The sequence below is a fragment of the Lissotriton vulgaris genome, unplaced genomic scaffold (assembly GCF_964263255.1).
Source record: "Lissotriton vulgaris unplaced genomic scaffold, aLisVul1.2 SCAFFOLD_428, whole genome shotgun sequence".
Taxonomy (NCBI): Eukaryota; Metazoa; Chordata; class Amphibia; order Caudata; family Salamandridae; genus Lissotriton; species Lissotriton vulgaris.
Genome location: NW_028254502.1, coordinates 289628 through 310365, shown reverse-complemented (window position 1 = coordinate 310365; position 20738 = coordinate 289628). Strand labels below are relative to the sequence as shown.

The 20738-nt window shown below is 48.3% G+C and overlaps 1 protein-coding gene and 2 non-coding genes across 3 annotated transcripts in view; 2 read left to right on the top strand and 1 right to left on the bottom strand.

The window, feature by feature from the left end:
• Positions 1-20738, bottom strand: part of LOC147659516 (transmembrane protease serine 9-like) — a 680763-nt gene that overhangs the window by 439427 nt on the left and 220598 nt on the right. The gene's annotated exons all lie outside the window — the stretch shown is intronic.
• Positions 18050-18156, top strand: LOC147659518 (U6 spliceosomal RNA). Its single transcript, XR_015307222.1, has one exon. It is a non-coding gene; the product is annotated as a U6 spliceosomal RNA (small nuclear RNA).
• Positions 18847-18953, top strand: LOC147659517 (U6 spliceosomal RNA). Its single transcript, XR_015307221.1, has one exon. It is a non-coding gene; the product is annotated as a U6 spliceosomal RNA (small nuclear RNA).

Genomic DNA, 20738 nt, shown 5'->3' with positions numbered 1-20738 from the left:
ATTACCTGTCCCCCACAACTCTGCCCCATACAGAGCTGCACTGACCCCTCTGGCTTTGTAGATCTCCACAACTGGAGCGATAGGTTTTGTTGTGGAGGAACGTTGTTCCCTAAGCAGCACTCCTCCCACCCTTTTGTGGTTAAGCAGCATCTTGTGTATATGCGGAGTCCAACTCAATGAGTCACTAAGGCGAATTCCCAGGTAATCGAACTCCGATACCCTCTCTAGGGGAGTCGAGTTCAACACCGGGGGGCGCCCCAGTTTCCCGGGAGGATTCATGATCAGGTATTTGGTCTTGTCAACATTGATCACCAATCCCCTAAGGGAACAAAACTCCTGGAAGTGGTTGAGCAGTTTTTGGAGGCCCTTGGGGGTCTTTGCAATGAGGAGGGTGTCATCTTTTTTAAAATCTTCAAGATTGCTTCTATGAATTGTGGGAGGGATGTTTCAGTGAGGAATCTGAAGGTAACTGGAGTATATATTTGAAAGATTAGTATTAAAGGTAAGTAACTTTTCATTCACGTGGATATTTCTACCTGTAGATTCCTCACTTTCTTTTTCAGTCCCAAGCAGTACTTCCCAAAAAAGTGGGTCTGAGGCAGCAATCACATCAAAAGTCTTGCAGTGGGGACCTGGCAAAATGAGCATCTTCGCAGGCTTTAGAGTCAATACCAGGTGCGGCTCCCCTGCAATGGCAAAGGAGTGTCACCCCACTGCCTGGCTCAGAGCCAGTAAATGAAAAATAAAATAAGGTCATTGTTTTATTTAAATTTTCTGGCTCTGAGCCAGCTTGCACAGAGAGGGGTGGTGCATGGGGAGGAGAAGTGCTATGCGCACTCCTTAAGTGCGCATGTGTGTTTGACGACCTGGCAAAATGAGCATCTTCGCAGGCTTTAGAGTCAATACCAGGTGCGGCTCCCCTGCAATGGCAAAGGAGTGTCACCCCACTGCCTGGCTCAGAGCCAGTAAATGAAAAATAAAATAAGGTCATTGTTTTATTTAAATTTTCTGGCTCTGAGCCAGCTTGCACAGAGAGGGGTGGTGCATGGGGAGGAGAAGTGCTATGCGCACTCCTTAAGTGCGCATGTGTGTTTGACGACCGCCTTAGGCAGACCAAAACATACATGCGCACTTAGGTTTCTCCAGCCCATGTGCATTGAGCAGCCAGGCTGGAGAGACCCCCACAGACTCGCTGGTCTGAGCAGGACGTCTTTGCTGCATGCTCAGACCAATCCCTGTGCTGCTCTCATATGAGAGCAGCACAGGGATTGCAGGGAGTCCGTGAACTGGCCCCCGTGCTTTCAGGGACCAGGAAGGAGGAGGACGAGCGCGACGCGGGAGGCAGGGGGCAGCTCTAGGTAAGATTTCCTTTTTTTTTATATTATAAACCTCCCCCGCGTGCTCCCCCTCCCGTGCTCCCCTGCACCTCTCCACCTCTTTATTGTGGCGGCTGCCACTGGTCAATACAGAAGTGCCTGGTGAAGGTGCAGGTCGAAGCCCATCTCGCAGACCTACAGTTATAAGGAACATGGACACCCATGTACAATACTGAAGAAACAGCTTTCACCATATGGGATGGTCCCGATTCCTACAAGGGCCTCTTTCTTGGCAAGGGCCTTACATATCAGTGGGATATCATTTTCTGGGGAGGATTTATCCATCTCGGTACCAGTGTAGCCAAGGAACTGCTGATACTTAACACAGTATAATTAGTCTTGTTTAGAGGCCGGCATGAAGCAAGCATTGCAACTCTTCTACTTCTTGGAAGGATTGGGAAGTGAGAAAACTGCTAGTAATGTGATGGACTATCTGTTGTTAAAGAGGGAAGCTGTCTTTAGCAGAAAGAAAAATAGAGTTGTGGTGTGCCGAGGACAAGGACTCCTCAAGCGGCACACTTTTGGGGAGGGGTTGAATGCACAACATTTTGGACACTAGATGCCGCTCTATGGCACCTGACGATTGACAGTAGGGGGAGAAGCTAGCTTACCTAAGGCCTCAGTAGCAATGAAATTAATAATATATAGAATAGTTCTGTAATTCTAAATGCCAGTTGAGGATTAGCACAAACATGAAAATGCAAATAGAGAAAATGTATCTTTGCAATTTATACACGTCATCTGCCCTAAGGCACACAAAATTGGGTGTTATCTCACACCATGTAGCACGTATGACTCTGCCTTTCCTCTAAAGGTACCGTGAATGTCCACTGAAACTAGGTTGATGATGCTCCACTAGGTGAGCTACTGGGATACTCAAACGATGTTTCATGAGTCTCTTTATAAATTGGGTGGAAACCTCAGTCAAAACAGCATGGACTGCTGAGCTGGGTGGTTTCTGTCTTGCGGTAGAATGTTAACAGGTCAAGATTCAGGAAGGTTGCACAGCAGATATTTTTTGGGTTGCCCAATGCTGTAATTACTTTAGAAACTGTAACTTATGACATAAAGACTCAGCTAAACTTATGGAAAGCTACAAGACAGGGTGGGCCATTGAGATGTGCGAGCCAGAAGCAGCCAGAAAAGCAGAGCGGAGCAGAGCGACGCTGAAGAATCGCCCCGCACCGAAAACGCTCTGAAAATGCCCCAACCGTGCCAGCTGTTTACCCTCTGAATTCCCCGCATTGGGGCCCGCACCGACTCTCTCACAGCTGTGAGTTGTGCCCCCAAGGTGCAAGTTTTATTTCAAAGCGGCTGAAGCGGCAAGTGCCACTGCAGCGCCGGAGCCAACAGGAAGTGTGAGTCAGCACGGTGGAGGCTACAAAAACACAGCTTTAACGGGGCTAGTGCCAGGAGTCTGGTGGAGTTTCTAAAAGGAGGCCAAATGAGTTGAACCCCACTTCTCTTGTGCTGTAAATAGGGATTGGGATTGACGTTCCAAGAACGACGAGGATTCTCTGTTGTGGCCACGCCTTGTCCTGCCTTGCTGCGCCGAATTACGGAGGATCAGAGAGAGGAGCTGCCGAGAGACGTGCGCAGACCTCTGAATCGAGCACAGAGGAGAGCTGAGGTGCGTTTGCGCCGCGAAGCAAGCCCGGAACAGAAGAGCGGAGGAACGGACCCTACCCTGCCTTCTCCCTCAAGGTTTTCCCAAACTGGACCCGCACAGACAACGTAACCCCTTCGCCCCAAGCCGGGAGACCCAGCGGGGTCTGGCGCGGCCGCTTGGTGGGTGTAAAGGAGGGGGCAGAGGAGCAGGAGCCCGAGGGTGCCTGCAGAGGGGGCGGAGTTTGGCGCGGTGCGTCTGAAGGACGCAGCCGTGTTCTGGTGTGGCGGTGCATCGGCCAAAGGGAGGTGAAAGTGGGGTTGACACAGAGCAAACGAAACACAGCCCACCCACTAACTTCGAGATACCCCTTTCAGGGGCAGGAGATGTCAACAGGAGGCAGTCCCTGAAAAACAACACCTAACAGGGAAAAAGTGCAATTAAGGAGCACTTCCTTCAATTCTCGGCAAGGCAGGCTGGCGGATAGCGGCACAACAGAGGTAAGTGAGTGGATGTGCATGATTAAAAGCCAGAGTACATTAGCAGTGTCTTCCTATTTTTAATATTTTCAGAAAGTAAGAACAAATAGGGGAGCACTGCAGAGATAAGCCCGGAACTACTTTCCCCAGCATAATATAAGCAAAAGGACAATGCAACCAAAACGAAAGCAAAAACATCGGAAGGAAGCCCCTGAAGAAAGCCCGGAGAACAGCGAGATATTGGCAGAATCAAGGTCATGGGAAGAGAGCCACGAAAGTCAGATCTCCCATGAAGACACTATTGAGGGGCGACGTAAGAAAAAGAAAGGTAAAAGAGTAACTAAACAGGCCCGCAAGCCAAAAAGGGGTGTACTTCAATATCCAACATAAAAAGATTACTGTAACTTCTAACCCCATAAAGGACTTTGTAGGCAAATACTACAAAGTTCCAAATTCATCTGTAATAAATTTGGAAACAGAAGAGGAGCCCCGCCCCGAGAACACAATAAATGCAGAAAGGGAGGGGGGGCCCCTGATGGAGAAAAGTAAGAGGGGAGCTTCAGAAAAAGAATTGGAAGCTGAGTTAGGGGACCCCTTGCTAATACATCTTTCCCCTCAGAATCAAGACTCAATAACAGCAGCACCTCGGCTATCATCAACCCCCAAACTTTTCTCCCTGCAAACTTCGAAGAATGAACGACAGTTGAGAAGAGTAAGTCTTGAGTCTAGCTTCGTTTGGGGGGCACCTTCTAACCAAGTGCTACAGTGTCACAAGGGGAAAGACAACTCAAAACAGCAGGACTCAGGAAGGATTGGGAGCCAAGTAACTCTAGAGAGAAATAGCCCACAGGACTCGGACCTGCCAGCAGTACCCACATCATCTATCCTCGACTTACTACTAATGCTACCGAAAACTCTTCGGGAATTCTAGAAGTATCATTGCTGAACAATGGTGTATTAAATGCCCAAAAGTTATCTCTAAAAAATATAGATGATGAGTTGGCAGGAATCAAAGGGCAAATGCCTCTCATGTTAAGACCAGTAGGGTCCTCACAAACCATTGATCAAAGTATAGGATGTGAATTGGAAGAGCCATTAGAGAATGTGTATATATACAGGCGCCCAATGCTGGTAAAAAGGAGATGCGAACATGTAAGGGTCCGTGCTAAAGGCAGGGTTGGCAAAAAGCAGGCCCTAAAGGTAGAGACAAAGGGAAATAGGAAGAAAAAGAAAGATGAAGGTAAGCTAAATGCCCCGGCCCGGTCCTTTGTACCTATCAGACCCTCGGCAACAGAAGATATAAGAAATGCGCCGAATACACAAATGAAGAATCAGAGTAGAAGGGACCCAAAAGAGAAAGTTCTGAAAATCAACCCCGCAAAGCAGAGAACAATGCCATCATTAAAAAGCCAAATGCAGAACCCCCAGAGACATAGTAACCCGGTGGTAACCCCACAGCAACATGGGATAGTATCAGGGCCCTCAAGGAGGGAAGAGATCAGGCAGCCAAACCTAGATTCCCCTGAGAAAGGAGGTGAGAGGGGGAATAATAAATGGGTATATTTAGAACCAGCACAAGCAGGCCAAAGGGGTAAGAAACCTAGGAAAATGAACCCCTTAAATAGGTCACAAGTTCTGTCAGTCTTCTCCAAATGTAGTAGTCTGAGTGGGATTGGATCAAAAGATTTGAGACAGGTGATCTTTATAGAAAGTACAAACGGAAGGGAAGTTACAAAAGTACTACTATACTCGGATCTGGTAAAAATGGCAATCACGAAAGCAGCCAGTGAGATACTCCAAGGGGGAGTAAGGATGATCACAGAAAAAGATCTAAGGGGCGAATTACAACCTGGAAGGAACTTCTTAAAGTGCCATGCAGGTCTGGGGAAGAGACAGGTGAGGCTACAAAAGGATAATGAAGACGAGGATAGCCGACTGAACGTGGTGATAAATAACACTGTAAAAGAGGACTCATGGGGTAACTGGAGCCAAGGTAGCTACCTAGGAGAGCCCTCTGAGAGATATTTGGATGGAATGGGGGAAGCTGGTGGCCTAAGCGAGATAGAATAGATGGGGGGGGTCCCGCATAGCCTAAGTCTCTTATCATGGAATGTAAACGGGTTAGGCAATGAGTTAAAACAAGAATACATAAAGAATCAAGTAAATAAAGTAGCAATTGCCTGCCTACAAGAGACTTGGGCATGCGGCGAAACCCCTAGCTTCGAGGGCTACCATCAATTAAATCGAATGGCCAAGAGGCAAAGATTTGGCCGTCCGTCGGGGGGGAATTATGACACTCATTTCAACAAAAATATAAAAAAATGTAGTACGGTTACAAGTAAAATGTAAATGGCTACTGGCTTGCAGGCTAAATCATCTGACACTGGACAAGACATGTGAAATGATAATTGTGATAAATGTCTATATGCAGTGGGACAATATGGGTGAATATGTAATTGAAATGGGGAATTTCAAACAGGATATAGACGCCATATTAGAAATGTATATCTCAGATGTATTGTTAATTGTGGGGGATTTTAATCACAAGTTATACCCAATGAAGGCGGACCGCTGATATACAGAACTGTTAGATACTTATGGAATTAACTATTCTAGTTTTCCAGTATGTGATCCCTCGAAACAGGATCTGGATTTGGTGAATTATTTAGGGGAAAAGGGCTTCTTTTGCTTAAACAGCAGGTTTAAAACAGACTGCCCGGCAAAGAGGATCTTTAAAAAGGGCTCACAAAATTCCCCAATAGACTACGTCTTTATGTTAGCCTGGAATTTCCCCTTAGTATGGGAATTTAAGGTACATCAAAGTGATAGTAGTGACCATAACCAGCTTCAATTGATGATAAAAGGGGGAAGGTTGGAACCCAGAGAAAAGGCGATCCCACAAGAGGTGGATCAACCAAAACGGGCGACAACAAGACTAACAGATGAGCAACAGGAAAAGTTAAAGTCATCCAACTAAAGGTTGAATTAGTAAACTTTGAGAGGGAAAACTTAGAATGGTATGAGGAGAAAATAGCCCAAGTAGTCCAGTGCCTTAGGATAGAACTAAAAAAGGATAATAGAAAAGGGACAATAAACCGGGCTAGCCGCCTGAAATGGTTTTCGATGGATTGCCAAAATAAAAAAAGAGTGATAAGGACAGAAGCTAGAAGGCAAAAGAAAGAGTTTAACCAAGAGAGACAAAACCATATCACGAAATTGAAAGCCGAGCTCAAAAAGATGGTCTCCGATGCAAAAAGGGCCTATAAAGAGAAATGCTGGGGGGAGCTGTTAGAGTCAATTGAGGCTAAGAATTTGAGGCAGTTATGGAAACTGATAAAATCAGCATCGGCCCCCCCAGTTGGAGAGATGATATGCGTCGTAAGTGAGGCAGCCTGGGATAAATATTTAATGGAACTGTATGGGGCCCAAATATCCTCAGGAGATATAGTATCTCAAGGTTGGCAGGAAATTTCAGAAGAATTCAAAATAGACTTTACGGAAGAGCGAGTAGAATTAACGATTAAGAAGCTGAACCGAACCCGGGCCGCTGGGCCGGATAATCTCCCAGCGATAATATTAAAGTTTCAAACAAAGTGGTGGGCTAGATTTCTTTCTCAACTGTTTCAAGTAATTTTAACAGAAGGTAAAATGCCATCAAATTGGAAGGGTGCAATAATCAGACCAATCCACAAAAAAGGCAGTAGGGAGGAACCTCAAAACTATAGATTGATAAACCTTTTAGATATAGGGGAAAAGGTATTCTCAAAATTAGTCTTAAGTAGGCTAAACGACTGGGTTGAGGAGTATTCAATAGTACCCATTGAACAGGGAGGTTTCAGAGAGGGACATTCCACAATAGACCACTGTTTCTCTCTATGGGCAATGGCAAGGAAGTCAACGGAACAGAACGGAAAACTCTGTTGCTGCTTCGTTGACTTCCGAGCCGCCTTCGACTCAGTTGACCGGAACTGCCTCTGGGAAACACTAATTAATAAAAACATCCCAAGAGACCTGCTGTCTATATTAAAAGAATTACACCGAGGCAACTGGGCTCAAGTAATTAGGGACACCGAGGGGTCATTAACACCAAAAATCCCCATCGAAAACGGTTTAAGACAAGGCTGTGTTCTGGCCCCGCAGCTATTTTCCATACTCTTATCGGATTTACCAGATTGCCTTGAAGTGGAGGGAAGCGCTAGCCCAATAATGAATGGCAAAAAGGTGCCATGTATTCTATACGTGGACGACCTCGTAATAGTTGACCAAACAGAAATAGGCCTTCAAAGGAAGTTGAACTCTTTTAATGAATATTGCGCAAAGACATTTTTAAAGGTAAACTTGGACAAGACTAAAATTCTATGCTTCGGGAATAAAGCGACCACGTTTAAGTGGTTTTTAGGTGATCTTAAATTAGAATCCGTAAATGAATACCGCTACCTAGGGGTATGGTTTGACAAAAAACTAAATTGGCAGACACACCTAGAAGCCCAAAAAGCAAAGGCACAAACATCAATCGCTGGCTTAAAAATGTTTAATCGTGACTATGGGGATAAGTCTCATCGACCTTTACTAAAAGCCTTCAGTGCAATGATACCACCGCAAGTACTCTATGGAGCAGAGATCCTTTATTTGAGCGGTAAGGGAGTCTGGGACCAAGAGGAAGGAAAATGTCTGAAAAATCTCTTATCCCTGCCCCCATCAGCAATGGTGCAAGCAATAAGAACAGAACTAGGAACAACGGCTTGGGGGGTACAAGCACAAGTAGCAGTGATTAGATTCTGGAAACGCCTTGAAAATGAAAAAGGACGAAAAGTTGCACAATGGTGTCGCAAAGAGATACAATTAAGTAATTTAAACTGGGCAAAAACGAGCAAGAAGAGAATGGTACAGGCCTGCGAGAACATAAAGTGGACATATGCCAAGATTCCCTAAAAGTAGAGTGCACAAAAAAAGAGCTAAAATTTAATGGACAAGAAGTCACTAGAAGCGCGGATAGGGAATACCTTGGTAAGAAAACATCAGTAGGGTTCATGATGAATTCATGGGCAAAGGAAAACTGGTTCCCTTACCTGGATACCCTACCAAACCCGTGGTTTAGACAAGAGATCCTAAGGTTGCGCATTGGGATTAACCCATGGCTAATAATTAAAGAAATTAAAACCAAAATGCCGGATCCCAATGGGTGTTGTAAATGTAGGCTGGGTACAAAAGGGGATTCAGTGCACATTCTATTGGACTGTATAAGCATCTTAGATCTGCGTAAACTCTGGTTGCGCCTTATATTTGTAAAATATGGTATAAGAACTCGGGTGCAAGCGATTGAGCTCATCACAGAATTGCCTAGTATCGACATTGCAATTGCTTTAGGGAAGTTCATAAAGGTAGTACGGAGATCCATAAGAAGTCAAGAATAATATTTAAAAATGTTATAACGAATGAATTTAATTTTTATATAGAAGAATTGGTCGGTTTTATTGACCCATAAAGGGTAAGGATTTTACTAAAGAAACGATTGTATGAGCATCCATTTCTAATGGTCATGTAACTAGGGGGAGATTATTATATAAATTGCTGTAGAACATTTTAACGTGTATTTAGTCCGTGTCATGCAGTGGAATATTTAAAAAAAAAAATAATATTAACTGTTTTGTATTTGTTTAAAGATTACGATCTAAATAAACATACTTTTTGACTTGACTTGACTTGAGTCTGAAATATGTCCATTGTTTTTCCAATTGCCACAATTGTCACTTGAAAAAGCTATTTATTCATCACACAGAGGTCCTGAAGAGAAGGAACAGATGGATTCTGAGGACAATAGATCGGCAGGTAACTGATTCAGAGGAGCTCTTTCCTAGTGAAGCTCAATCGGAAGCGCTCTAAAGAAGGGAACATTACTGAACGTCATATTCCTGGTATAGCACTCTATTGTTTTTTGCAAAATAGGTTATCAAAAGGGGAGCATGAAATAGTTTTCTACTTTACATTAGGTGGTATGGAAAAGATGGATATTATGTGAACAGTAAGGATGCAAGGGGAGCCCCTTTAAACCAAATATATGAGAAAGACAATGGTTCCCTTGGAAGGCGAAAGTTTGACAACAAGGGAACGTATGGTACTTAATTCAAATGGTAGCATTCACAAAGTTATGAGCTTAATTACACAATAGTGAACTATAACAACATTAATTGAGTAGTAAGCTTAACCACAATGGATACATATTTTATGGTTACATCTCATCAATGGCGCAAAGAGAAAATTTTAACAAATGTGGGGTGCTCAAGGATGGTGATTCAAGCGTGAAAAGTAAAAAAAAATCACAGAAGTGTGATTACAAAACTATGTGTGTAATAGGAAAGCAACAATTAGCTCGTCATCGTGAATATTGACATACAGAACATAAAATAACATTACTGAATTTATTAGCCAATAGCATACATGAATTTCTAATCGGCGGCGTTTAGACCCTAACTGAGTGTGTCATCATCAGAATGGTGTTCAATTTAAGGGACCCGAAGGACGCTGGAAGTGAAAGGGGGTAGAACTATTAAGAGAATAAGGTAAGGTGCATGACACTTACGTGGTAGAGGGCCAGAGGGTACTCCTAATTTACAATGCTGTTAAAAAGGAGCGAAAATCACATAAATCAACACATACAGAAAGTGATTTTTTTGTTGTTGAATAGGCTTGAAAAATTACGCACGTGTTAATGGTGGAAGAATTGTCAGGAACCTATTTTAGCTACAGACAGAAACAAAGAGTTATGGTGGAGTTACAGAGGGAAAAACAAACTAAGGTTGTAAGAGAAGGGATGTTATTTAAAGTGAGGTGAACGGTAGTGGAGACGGTACTATCAAGAGATTGCACGAGGAGGTTTGGTCCAGCTCAGACCCAGGCTACAGCTGTGGGAGCAGAAGAAAAAGCTGTGGTGTCATGGTGAGTGAGCTTTGGCAGAAGCAGCTGGAACAAGGGCAGCAGCAACATGAAGAATAGAGGGTACAGCGAGAGAGTCACAATCCTGATTAGGAAAGTGCCTCTTTTTGACATGGTCACCCCCACTTTTAGGTCTCGCCTACGCAGCGCGCATGCGCTCCTTAGGAAAAAGTCCTTTAGCCATTGAGTTGGTTTGGAGGCCAAAAACGTGCACACGTTGCATTGCTTTCAATGGCAACGCGTGCACGTTTGGCGATTCCCTTGCGGGAGCGAGCAGCGGTGCCATATGTTATCAATTATCGCGCCTTGCTGCTCGCTCCCGCAAGTGAATCGCGCAGGCCCTCTCCTCTCTCCCCTCCCCCTGCTTACGCCGCGCGCGCTTGTGCTTGTTCAGTTTGCACGGTTTTTGCGTTTCCGTGCGCGCTCTGGCAGTTGGTTCTCTGTAGCAGAAAGCAGAGCTGATCTCAAGCTTGTGCGAGGCCATGATGTCACGCGGCTAGGCTCACGCACCGCTCGTCAGTCAGTACGGCGCTGGATCGCGTCCTAAGAGAGCGAGGCAGGTGATTGTCGCCAGTGGGGGACTGGGCATCGTGATACGGGCGACTCCAGCTGCAGGCCTCAGCCTCCCAAAAGGCTGGCAGATAGAAGGGGGGGCAGGTAGGGGCCACAAGATTGTTGTGGAAGGGGCAGGGAAGATGGGCATCAGGGAGGGGCCTCCAAGAGGGACAGTAGAATCCTGGGCCCCTGGAGAAAGGGTGCCTCCCCCAGAGAGGGGTGTAGAGAATCTAGCGGCACAGGATACTGTACAGGCTGCTGACGGCCCCGTAGGCCTAGAAGTAGGCATTGGGCTCCGTGAAGGCTGCAGTCTGTTAGGCTTCGGCTGTCAAGATTGTGGAGGGTCTGCACTGCTAGGAAGAGGTAACATCGGCGTTTGCTACGAGGGACTGGGATCACAGTCTGTCAGGGAGTTGGGACATAGGCTGCTAGAGAGTGGTGAGCATAGGCTGTCAGGGATGTGACCTAGGGTCTTAGTAAGTGGGTAGTACTCTAGTCTGTCAAGAAATAGGTCAGGACCTCCGACGAGTAGATTTCCGTGAGGTGCCCTAAAGCCACCAGAGCCCCGAAGGCTATATTGGAAGCAGTAGCTGCAGGTTTCAATGGCTCATAGTAAGTATAAGTTGTTAAGGGACCCTTGGAAACTATAAACTATTGGCTGAAAGGGGCGGCTAGGCTTTTGGTGTCCTCCTGAGTGTAGACTGCCGAGGCACATTTGAAAGACCATTGTGGACAAAGTTTGGATTCCTGTTGTCTGAAGTCACCCTGAATCGGAGGTTTTTGTATCTACGGGAAGAGCTTGCTTGGGCCCTGGGGATAGGTTGCTGGGGCTTTCTGCGGAGGAGGTGGAGGATCTCTGCGCTAGCCACTGTGAGGAGCCCGCTTGGTTCCCGTGAAGAAGACAGCACAGGAGTGCCTGGTGGAAGCATGGGCAACGCAGCACTTATCAAGCAGGGCAGCGAGCTTGAAAGTGTTGAGTTTTTTGCAGACATTGGACGGTGTCCTGAAGGATTGTTGAAGAGATGCCAATCTTTTCATGTATTTAATGAATTGGTAGTTTAAGCTACTTGCACCCAAATTCTCAATTCAGCATGAGCATCTCTGTGAGAGCACACCCACCTAATATATCAGTGCATGTTGTTTCAAAGTGATGGATGCTGTCTATGCTTGAACACATCAATGTTTGGTTCCTAAGTAAGTTGTTGCCAGTTTAAAAAAGACTGGCTGTGTCACTTTCAACCGTTAATGGATCGCTCCATTTTGGTCATGTAAGCAGCAACATGGTGAGCAAATAGATGATTTGACCCCAGGTGTGAAGTGAAATCTTCAATTTATAGCTTTTATTGCATTCCGATGTTGTCACTTATGTAACTAACGTATGATGCCTCAGATTAGGTGAAATGCCAAATGCGTTTTTGGGCCTTGTCTCAGGAGGCCTAATATTTAAGTTTGGTTGTATTATGAAGCAGTATCCAATCCTCCAAGGAACCATTCTCTGTCGGTCTTTCACCCTGGATGCCAATGAAATATGACAGCACTTTTACCATTTAATATTGGCATTTGTAAATTGGTATTATAGAAGCTAGCTACTTTCACTTGCCTTGTATATTTGAATTTAAACCCCAGTCTGCAAAGCAAAAATGTCATCTGTCCCAGAAAATTATGCTTCACTGCACACTTGAATGATTAATGTTTATGGATGGGATTGCTTTCATGTTGTGATGACTGTAGCTAGAAAGCATTTATCACTCATGCTTTAAATTCTGTTTTCAACAGTTGAGAACTAGCTAATCATGTAAGCAGAAAATCCTCTTTCTGCGCAATTGATCATACTATTTTGTAGGTCAATGAGTAGGAGAGACAGTGGAATGGTTCTTAAGACTGGATCCTTCATTGTTGCACAACTGAAATACTTGACTGATACAAAACACTTGGCTACTTGTATTTAAGAAATATTGTTTCCCCACCTCATTTCAACTTCACTGTGCTGGTTGTCAACCCAAAATGTACAGTTCCAAAGTCAAAACCTGTTGTTGCTTGTGCATTATTTTTGTATACCTGCATTGGTGTGCGTGTATGGCAAAGCACCACTATGCCATTGTGACATGTAGCCTAACCAGCACAATTTCATGACTGGGACAAAATCATTCCACAGAAGAATTAAGATCTCTGTTCAACAGCTTCGGAGACTGTTGCTAGACCAGCAAGAACTTTATTCTTTGGGATAGCCCAACTCAATAAATGTAATTTCAACAAAAGTATGCATGATGTGTGGTGCTTTTGAATGTCGTACTTCGCTGTGATGTTGTTACCTCCCTGTGCACCCAGAGTAGGAGGCCAATCACTTTGAGGGTTCCCCTTTACATTTGAAACATCAGTAGATCCTTGCTGTTGATGTATATTTGAGATCCCCTCCACAATGACTGGAGTTGGCACTTCATGTGCGCCTTTCAAGAAAGCTATGTTGGGTATAAAGATGATGTTAATGTGTGGAGGAGATTTCCAATTCTGGGAGATGCTTTCTGCTATTACATCTTCAATAGAAGAAACGTAAGTGCCTCTAAAATAACATCAGGTTTGTGTGGTGATCTGGCTGCATTACATCATTACCCATGTCATGAGAATCTAGAATTTATTATGTATTGCATGTCTGAGACATTCTATGTTACACAGTTACTTGGGATCTGCAACAGCTGTGACAAATAAACCTACATCTTGAAATACCCATATTTGATGGTTCTTTAATTCATTACAAATTGGCGACTATTTGGTCACAGCAAAGAACTCACGCATCAAAGGAGAGTTTTTATTCATCAAGAATCTACAAGAATCTACTTTTCAAGAAGAACACTGTTTAATTTGAAAATTGGAACAGACTCGTTTTAACTCAAGTGGAACAGGCTTGTATATTTTAATGTTATACTCCAGCTCAGCGTTAAACAATTATTTTTGAACTTAAAGACTCTGAAATTGTAGACTGAGTTAGAGGCAATCTATAATCGTTATTCTTAAGGATGTGCACATATCTGTGAAGTTTTGTCGTAATTCATCTTTATTTCCAAACTCTTGGCAGTCTCTTAATTACACTAATACTTCGAACGGTGCACAAGGAAGTTATTTAAATCAAAATGCATTTCTGAAGCGCTGTCGCATAAATAAATTCTTCGAACTGTAAGCTGAGCGCAAAGAGGTTATTTAAGTCATGTTACATTCTTGAAGCGCTGTTTATTTTCATTAAAGCACCAGAACTGTTCTTGGAAATGCATCCACGAGCCTGTTTCATCTCATGTATTTTATTTTTAAATAAAATAACCTGCAGCATGTTTCTGGATTAGTTCAACTACCTGCCTGTTTCAAATGTCGAGTGAAATCTTTTAAGTGAAAGAAAAACTTGTGAATCCACTTTGTGTTTGCCTAGACTGACTGATAAATCTTTAAAAGTGAATATACTCTGCGCTAAACAAAGCTATCTTTCTAATTCACGGAGATGGTATTTCAAATGTAAACAACCATCCGATCGTTTGTGCTGACAAGCGCGTGTGATTTAATGCGCATTGAATTGAACGAAGCGAAATATTTTAAACTAATTGAATGGAGTCATTAGTCTGTTGATGTGCAACCAGGCGTAAAGATAGTTGGCACAGTGTTTGAAGCGTCAAAGACTTAACTGATTGAATATTTACAGTGACGCGTACAAGTGAGCGTGAAGAGGCTCGTGCTTGAAACGCTCGTTGTTAAGGACCCAATCTGGAAATCAAATATAAACAGCGGCACGTGTATCCGAGTGTGAAGAAGCTCGTGATCGATGCGCATGCTGTAAGCAGCTTGTCATGGGTTATAAATAGTGACGCTTTTAAATTAAACAAACACGGAAAGGAGATTATACAGCAACTCGATATTACATGTTAACAGGCACGTGCGCAGCTTAAAAGAAGCTCATTAGTAAACAAACACGAAAGGGAAATTACAGAATTAAAAGATTTTACTCACTCGGTCAAATAAGAAGCCTCGAGTGAAGCACATTACCTCCTCGTAAGTCTTCCTCGCCCCCTGAGTTACATAGTGAGCTTTAGCTCCACAACAGAACCCTCCAAAGCAAAAAGAAACCACCTCCCACCCCCTCCCAACATGGCCGACCAGTCCCACCTGACCTCTATAAGAGGCGGACCGGCCCAACCAACAGCCTGTTTTTTTTGTTCTGCGCGATACTCTCCAGAGGCGCTGTTCAGGTAAGATGGGCCGGCGTGAGCTGGCCCTTGGGGTTTAGGGTGGAGGACCTGCTCTAGCGGTCCCTGGTGCCTTAGGCCTACTAATCCCCCTCCCTCTTCCTTCCCCCGGTCCTGTGGGGCCGGTTAGGTGCTGCTCTAGCGTGCCAAGGGTCTACAGGGGGGGGGGGGCGGCCGGGGGTGTGGAGTGTTTGTAAATGCCCGTGTCTCCCCCGGTCGTTACTAAAGGGCCCTTGCCCGTTGGTGGGCTTCGGGTCCGGCGCTGGTTCCCCTGTGTGTGTGCTGGGGCTCCGGTGGCATTCAATGCGCTGGTCGCATGTGTGGATGTAAATGTTTGCCGTGCATTTGGTACGCAGATTCTGTGTGTTGTGCCTCGCCCGTGGAGGGGCAGGGGTTCATTCACGTGCCTTTGCCCATGGATATATCCCAATGCATTGTGGCGCACAGCCTAGTTGCAGGCAGCACTTCCCCGGGTTAATACCCGAGCCTACGATATTAATGACTTCAATTCTGAGTGAAGTCTCTGAAATGTGCTGTTGGAGTGCGGGGATTTTGTCTGGGTGCACTACGTGCAGGTAATGGGCCGGGTTGTGTGCCTTATTCCCGGCTGCCATAATTTGCTGCGTCCGTCTATAGGCGTTTGTTCATTAGTCACTTGCACTGAGGCCTGGCCGGGGTAGGAGCCTCGGCGTGCAGCACGTACCGGTCGGTCCTACCTCGTTTTCTGCACTGGCTCTCCTTTCCGGCCAGCCTGAGTCTCGGAGGCGCGGCGCTGGTCGCGGCCGCCTCCCTCCGTGCATGTCCTTTCATTCTCCCCTACGGGCCGCGGCGGTTTGCCGCGCTGGTGTTGGTCCGGGCGCCTCCCGCCCCTCAGGGGCGGGGTTTGATTGCCGCCAGGTGCGGCCATTTGAAAATTGACACGGCCCCCTCCTGCTGGCGCTGCGTTTTTGACGCGGCTTGCGTGGGAAGGAGCTAGGGCGCGTTGTTGAACAGACAGCCCTCGCAGGCCAGGGTTCGAATCCTGCCAATGCGTCTGTGTCTACGATCCTCGGTGAGTGCATTTCTTCTCTGTGGATTCCGTTTGCCAGTGCACTTCTATTTGGGGTTTTGGCTCAGGAGCGCTTTGCGCGTTCTTTTCGGGGAACGGCATGGGGACTGCTCGAGATTCTGTAGTCCTTCTTCTGGCACCCTGGGAGCCCGTGTTTTCCTCCTGTGCATGGGCCGTCAGGATGCGCCGGGCTCAGGTGTGGTGGCACTGCTGGGAACTCCTCGGGGTGGCGGATGTGTCCCCCCTTCTGTCGCAGTCTGAGGGCTCCCCCGGTTTTCCGGCGCTTTCCCTTCTAGGGGTCTTTGCGAGGCGGGGTGCCCCGCCCCCTCCTGGCTTTGTCTCCCTCTCGGTACCCGGTGGGGGAGTATGGCCCACTGGTGGGTAGGGCAGGCCCAGGGGCAGTGGTCTGGCCCGGGACCTGGGTTCGGTTCCTCGGCGGATCTGGGGTGCGATTTAGTCCGGGGTCCGGGTTAGTCGCGCCTCGGGGCCTTTTCCATTCATGGAGTCCCGCTCTGCTTCCCTGGGCAATTGCTTGCTTTTTCTCCACATTCGGCCCCCACAATGCTTTGGATGCCTGGCCTCCTCCTCGGGGGTGTCCGGGACTAAGGAGCTATAGCTCATAGGTTAGTCTTGTGCCTTTGGTGCGGACAGCCCTCACAGACCACGGGTCGAATCCTGCCGATGCTGTAGTGGTATCCCAAGGTGAAAGTTTCGCCTCAGGGGGTTAGACGGGATGAGTCTACAGCTGCTGGCGTCCAAGCGCCTTGTGCCCTTGCGGGGGTGTAGTACGCTGGTCTTGTCTCAAGTTGCGCTACTGGGAAGTGTGACAGGACCCCTACGCGGGGAGGGCACACTTACAGTGTTTCGTTCCTGTTTGGAGCTTGCATTTGCCTCCCCCGGCGGCGGGGGTTGTTCCCGGGGTTTCCCTGGGGGCGTTCTCTGCGCAAGTCTCCGGGATCCCTTCCTCTACCTGCGTCCGTTGACCCGCCCTTGCAGGGGTGGGGTCCTTCGGCCATTCCACCCGGATTTCAGGGTGTCGGTCGGGGCGGTCAGGTTTTGGCTCCCGGGCCCGGGTGTCGGTTTTCCGGTCTCGTACTGGTACTGCCGCTCCAATATTCGCCCCTGGATCCTAGCTTTCGGCCCTCTCACTCCTGGGGGTTCCCTGGGGGGAAAGGGGGCTGTCGCCTCCGTTGCGTCCCGTCTTGGGCCGTGGCTGTCACGGTTCTTGGGATCTTCGGGCTGGCTGGCCGGTGACCGGTCTTGCTGGTCTTGCGGTCTTTCCACGGGGTCCCCCCTTCCCGACGGGTTCGGATGCCACCTCCTTCCCTTGTCTATTCTGTGGACCTTGGGTTGGCCTGGGAGGCCGGACTGCGAGTGGGGGTCCCCACTCTCGGTTGCGGGTGCCTCTGTTGGGCTTGCCTTCTGACCCGTGGGTTGGCCCGGTGCTCATGACCCGCCTGGTGGATCTTCTTCGCCGGGAGGGAGTCCTGGTGTTCCCTGTCTGGGCAATTGATACAGCCCGGCCTCATCTTTTTCGTGGGTGAGGCATCACGTCAGGCGGGGTCTCTCCTCCGTCGGCTCCCTGTTCTATGTGCGGTGGTCCCTTCGGTTCCTGTCTCGGGCTTGTCCTCCTTCGGGGGTCAGGTGCCTGGACCCGGTACTTCCCTCTGGGTCAGTCAGGGGGGGGGCCATCCTTTGGCGCCGGGTCGTTTGGGGGTCGTTGGGATCTCCGGCGGTCGCGCAGCTCCTCGTGCTTCGGGTGTTGCTGGCAGTCCTCCTGGCCTGCCGCCTTGGCACCTATGCTTCGATGTCCCCATGTATTGGCCGTACTCACTTCGGCAACTCATATACAAAAGTTGGGACAATTCTGAGGAGATTGGCGTGGCCCCTGCGCAAGGTGGACTCGCATGTTCGTGAGGCGTTCCATATAACGGGTCAGTCGCCCTGGAAGTGTCGGTTTCGCCGGTCCTGTCCCTTCGGGCCATCCTTCCCCCGGGGTCCGGTTCTGTGACGGCTCGACTATGTCGGATCTTCCTTCGTTGCCTTGTCTCGCCCTGTCCCGGTGGTGTTTCGGCGCCTGGTGCCTCGGCTCGGTCTGCCTCCGGTGGATCGGTTCTGGGTGGGGGACTCGGCCCTCCGGCCCGGGTTCTACTCCTCCTTCCGGGTCCTTATTGCCCGGTCTTTCGCGTGACCTTTCAGTCTGAGGTACGCGTTTCCCCCGTGCCCTCTGATTTCGCGGGTCCTCGGCTGGATTCGCTTGGGCAGGGCCGGGGTGCTCCTGGGTGCTCGCCTCGGCAGCGCATGGACTTATTTTGGAACATTGCAGAGGAGAGGTGCCTGGCACCCGCGCGTGGTTGCCACGCCTGTCATGGTACGTTCCTGTTTTTGGTTCCCGACGGGGTCCACCGCCCCGGGTTCCCTCTCCTTTGGCAAGCTGGCGGGTCGTGCCTCCGGGCCGATCCCGGATATTCCCGTACCGTGGTGGGGTCCCCCGCTCTCGGCGTCGGGGTTGAGCCGGCTCTTGTCGGCTGGCCTGCCTCCTTGTGCAGGTCTGGTTCTGGAGCGGATGTCGCTGCTGGCTCGGGGGTTGTGGCTTTGCTGCTGGGTTCCCGCAGTTCTTCCAGGGCTCGCTTCGGCAGCACATTTACAAAATCTGGAACGATACAGAGAAGATTGGCACGGCTCCTGCGCAAGGGTGAGACGCAAATTCGTGGAGCGTTCCATGTTAGTGGAGAAGTGTGGCTCAGGGGTTGGAGGCAGCAGTCCCGGTAGCTGAGATTGGTCCTGGGCCAGGGTTCAGATCCCCGCCTCGGTGGGTCTTGGGCTTAATAACTTCCATGGACTCGATAATTCTCATTCCGGTGCCTACTCGTCCCACGTGTTCACTCTGCAACTCTGGGCAATTGCTTACTTAATCTCCACTAGGGCCCCTGGCGGCGGGATGCCTGACTTTCACCTGGTATCCTGCTGGGGTTGTCTCACAGGGGAATACCAGGACGGGTTCCCAAGGCAAGCACCTTGATGCCTTTGGGTGTTACGTGCGCTATGTATATCGCGATACATTTGCATCCTCCCTCTCTCGTTCTACGAGCTCTTCGGGGTCCGCCCTTTTGGGCCCCGGCCCTCAGTGGCTTGGCGGTTCCTCACCTTTTGGGTGGTTTTTCCCTGGTGGCAGTGGTGTCTGCTGGGCAAGGGGGCGTGCGGGGGTCGTTCCTCCGCTCCCCTCCCTTCTTGCGGGTTTCGCCGGACGTGGTTGTTCCTCCGGCATGACCCCCGTGTCCATCCCGGGGTTCCTTCCCTGGGGCCCCGGACTCGGGTGGTATCTTTACCACTTTTTCCCTGCCGACGAGGTTCCTCTCTTGTCCGTGCTGGTTGTTCGACGTGCTGTTTTGGCTTCTCTTGGCCGCACGTCTTTCCTTGCCCGGTGGGCTGGCCTGTTTTGTGTCTTTTGGCCCGGTTCGTTCGGGCCACTAGCCCTCTTCCCGCCTTGGTCGCTGGCTTTCACAGGCTAGCATCCTTCCCTGCGCTTCGCTGGGTTCGGTGGATCCGGCAGGGGTCCAGGGTCGGTCCGCGGGGGGCGGCTCTGTCCCCTGGGCCCCCTTCTTGGGTGTCTCCTCTGTGGAGTTTTACCAGGCTTCGGCGTGGTCGTCCCCCGCCTTGTAGGTGGGTCTCTAGCAGTCCCGGGGGGACTTCACTGGGGCCGTTCTGAGTGCTGGAGCTGCGACTCCTGGTTGGCCTTCCTTTCCTGGAGGTCTTGATTTCAGGTTTCCTATGATCCCTGTTTTCTTTTCATTTCTTCTACATCAACCTTGTGTTGGTTTCGCTGCATCACCGTGTGGTGTGGTTCTTCTGGTGGTCAATGAAGCCTTGTTGGCTTGGGTATTTGCTCACTATGTAACTCAGGGGGCGAGGAAGACTTACGAGGAGGTAATGCCCCGGTTACTTATCGGTAATCTTCATTACTCCGAGTATAGTCTTCCTCGCCACATGAGTTCCCTCCCCCCCTCCCTGTCTGGCTATCGGCTTCATTGTTTGCTTGGTAGATCAGGCTGTTGGTTGGGCCGGTCCGCCTCTTATAGAGGTCAGGTGGGACTGGTCGGCCATGTTGGGAGGGGGTGGGAGGTGGTTTCTTTTTGCTTTGGAGGGTTCTGTTGTGGAGCTAAAGCTCACTATGTAACTCATGTGGCGAGGAAGACTATACTCGGAGTAATGAAGATTACCGGTAAGTAACCGGGGCATTCCTCTTTTTCCGACAATTTTTTTTTAATGAGCAGTTCTTGAGTATCACTCAAGGAATAAAAATCAAAAAAGAACTGAACGACTGAAACTCTGGCTTTCACAAGATAAAACCCATTAGGAAGTGGTCTGACAATTGAACAAGGACTAAAGAAAACAAAAATTAAAGAAGGACTAAACAACTACAAAGCTTATGTTTCAGAGAAATAGCATATCCGTGATATGCACACGCAGAACACTACTATAACTCTAATTATTACATAACATTAATTTGTTGTT